Below are 3843 nucleotides of genomic sequence, written 5' to 3' on the forward strand. Positions count from 1 at the left end.
TTTTTTGTCTCACAAGTGCTGCCACAGGTGATCATCAGTTATCTCAATTTCTGAGAGAGAGAAAACAATAAATCTTCCATGAGCATTATGTGGAATATAAACTGTTTCAAAAATGCCCTGTGTTATTGGAAACCCCATGATATCTACATGATAGAAAACTCCAAGAATGGATGTATCCTATCTTTTTAAAAAAAAACTTCTTGACAACTTTTTTAAAATTGTGGTTAAGAATATATAAGATAAAATTTTCCATCTAACCATTTTCAAGTGTACAGATATCTTGCCATTCAGTATATTCACACTATGGTACAACCATATCCTCAGTGCATCCCCAGAAGTCTTTCACCTTCACCAAATGAAAAACTCTGTACCCCTAATCACTACTTCCTTACCTCTTAGACATGGTGAAGAACACAGTGAAATAAACAAACACCAAAAGATAACAGCCATCAGTGTAAAATAGGATTAGATAATTCACAATGAATTAAGTGACCACAAAGTGTGGTCACTTTGTCTTTTTTATTTTTTGAAACTCGAACTCACTCTGTTCTTGGTGGGAGTGCAGTGGCATGATCGTGGCTCACCATAGCTTCGACTGCCTGGGATCAAGGGGTCCTCCCACTTCAGCCTCTCCTGAAGGAAACCAAGAACAAAAGCTGACAGAGTCCTTGTGTTCTTTGGCTTATGTACAAGGAACTAAGCCTACATTTTCCTTTATCTCCCCTGAACTTTTGGTTATGGATAGCCAAGTGGTGCCAAATCTGGCCCGGAACCTTCTCATCCTAAGTGATTGCCCTACTTAGCATAGATGTTAAGATATGCATAGTTTAGTCATTGATACTTACCCTGCTTGTGTGATTTAACTCAGACATTAACATATCCTGCTTGTATGGTTTTGCCTTCCTTTGTGAGATTTTTGTCCTATATAAGAGGCATACAGTAAAATAAAGTAGTTTTCTCTTGCTCTCAGCTACTTGGGAGAGGACCCTCCTAATCCCACTGTTTCTCTTTCTCTTTTCTCATTCCCTCCCCCAACTCAGGACCTGATCAGTAGAGTCCAGTCCCTCACAAGTGGCACCCAAACAGGGACCTGAATACTGGGGATTGACATTGGCTGGAGAGGAACCCTCATGGAGGCTGGCATTTTTTGTGTGCAGCATTGCAATTCATGAGTAAGTAATTGAGGGAAAGGATTAATCATTGGGAGTAAAACATGGGACATTTATATTCTAAGGAATACATTCTCTTTCTTCAGATATTGAAATCTGCTGAAAGTTAGAGGAACTAAGTTTTCAGATAGACAATTAGATAGATTTTTGCAGTTTGTAGAGGAAGTATGTCCCTGGCTTCCTGAGGCTGGAATGGTTAATCTGATTACTTGGGAAAAAGTAGGTAGTCATTTGAAGGATTATTATCAAGTGCACAGTCCTACAGCTGCGCCAGTAGATGCTTTATCTCTGTGGAACCTAGTTGTTAAGAGATAATGAATTTTGTTAAGAGGTAATGAATTTCGAATTCTGTGATATGTCAAAAGTTTTTGTATTTCAATTCCCTATGTAATGTAAAACGTAGTGAATTTTTGCCCCACATATTAGGTGCTATACGGTAATGTCGAATTTGTAACGCTGCATAATGTCACCCAGCTGAAATGCGCCTCCAGGAAGGGCCTCTAGGATATGCCTTATTTGGACTAGAATGCGCACCTCTCTAGGCGGTACCTTATCTGAAAGAAGCTGAGCAACTACGGTAACTTAACTAACCTGCTCACTTTGCTTCTGTGAACCCTGCTGGCACTATGTGATTGGTGTGTTTAAATTTTCCGGGCTTGCAATGTGGGTGGGCTCTAGCCTATCTAAAAGCAGCGTTTGCCACGGCTCAGGGGCGTTCGCTTTCTGTCTTTGTCCAGCGAGCATCCCAGTCAGCTGGAGAACCTGACCAATAAACCTCTCCCTTTGTTAAATCGTGTGTTGGCGCCTGAATTAAATGCTCAGACCCCATTTCATCTGGGGGCTCATCTGGGATGTTTCCAGTACTTAATTCACAGTCCTTTGAGCCAACTGGCCTTGTGAGCTTGCTAGCCTGCAATCTCCTGAGCTGCTGAGCCGTCCCTGGCAGGCTCACATTGCCTTGGAGCACTCAGAGAGGTAAGTCAGGTTCTCGTTTTGTCTTGTTTTCTGTCTGTTTTGGTCTGTGGTAGTGCACACTCTGGGTTGGACTCTCAGGAAAGCTGGATGCAGCAGTAATTCCAGAGTCCAAGGTCCTGGTGAGATGTCACCGGGTCCTCTGGTTTGGGGCCCTGAGTGGCCAACCGTTCGATAGGCCAGGAGCTGAGGCAGGCTCTGGAGCCAAAAGAGGCTCAGGGGGCCAATCGGTGGCTAGGCCCAGTGCCCCTTGTCTTGGTGTGTCATCTGACGCCCTGAGTGGCCAACCATCAGATAGGTCAGGAGCTGAAAGAGGCTCAGGCGACTGACTGGTGACTGGGCTCAGTGTCTGTTGTTTTGGTGATTACTGTTTCCCATTTGGAACTCAGGGTGGCCAGTTATCGTTTAAGTTAGGAGCTGAAAGAGGTTCAGGCGACCAATTAACGGATCAGCTCAGTGTCCAATATCTCCCAAGGACCATTAGGTCCACCTGTTCTCTGTGTGTCTTTGTCTTGCTGTGTTTTGTGTTTGTGGCCATTGTAACCTTAATTGTCATAGCTGCAGTTGAAAGTATGGGACAGCGGGAGTCCAAGCCCTGCAACCCCCTGGAATTGGTTCTATATCATTTTAAGGAATTCCAAAATACTGCCAGGCAGTCGGGAGATCGAGTGCTTAAAGGGAAACTGACCACCACCCTCTGCTCCCTTGAATGGCCCAAATTTGCAAACTGTAGCTGGCTGTTGGAGGGAATCTTTTACCCCTCAATAGTAGAGAGAGTCCAGCGAATTGTCTACCGGTACCACCCTGACCAAATTCTGTACGTCACTGCCTGGTACATTCTTATTTTGCAGTGTCCCACCTGGATGAGAAAGGCTGAGAATAACCCCTCCCATATTTTAGCCCTATGGGAAGCTAAATCCCCCATCCTCCAGGAACCAGCAGAGGATGAGGAGAAACCCACCCGCCATATTTGGGGGTGGGGTATAGGCAAGATGCCCAAGAACAGGAAGTCCTTAGTTCTGCACATACTAGGAGTGGCTCCCCATACCAGACCCCTCCTGGGCCACTGGGCCTTATTCTCAACCAGCTGCCCACCAAGAACCTCAACACTCCCAAGGGGGCGGATTCAACTATTGAACACCATGGGGGAGACCTTCCCCTTCAACAGGCCATGGGGGCGGACCTCCCCCTTCAACAGGCCATGGGGGCGGACCTCCCCCTTCAACAGGCCATGGGGGCGGACCTAGTTGGAACAGGACCCCAGCCCTTCATGGTCTATGTCCCCTTCTCTACTAACGATTTATATAATTGAAAACATCAAGATCTGCCATTCTCTGACAGGCCCCAAGCCCTTATTTCTCTTTTAGAAACTCTTTTCTATACACACCAGCCCACGTGGGATGACTGCCAGCAGCTCCTCCAGGTTCTCTTCACTGCAGAAGGAAGAGAGCGAATCCAGCAGGAGGTGAGGAAGCTGATCCTGGGGCCTGATGGCCGACCTGCTGAGCATGAGCTCCTGGAGCGTGTCTTCCCCTCTGACTGGCCGAGCTGGGACCCTAACACTGACCACAGTAGGGAGTGTCTCACCATCTTTTGCTGGACTCTGTTGGGTATCTCCAGGCTGCCGCCTGGTGCCCCACAAATTTGTCCAAGGTTAGTGAAATTACACAGGGTCCACAGGAGTCTCCCACTGCCTTCCAGG

This window comes from Carlito syrichta, unplaced genomic scaffold (assembly GCF_000164805.1).
Source record: "Carlito syrichta isolate Samal-C Ts95f unplaced genomic scaffold, Tarsius_syrichta-2.0.1 Scaffold314858, whole genome shotgun sequence".
In the NCBI taxonomy this organism is placed as follows: Eukaryota; Metazoa; Chordata; class Mammalia; order Primates; family Tarsiidae; genus Carlito; species Carlito syrichta.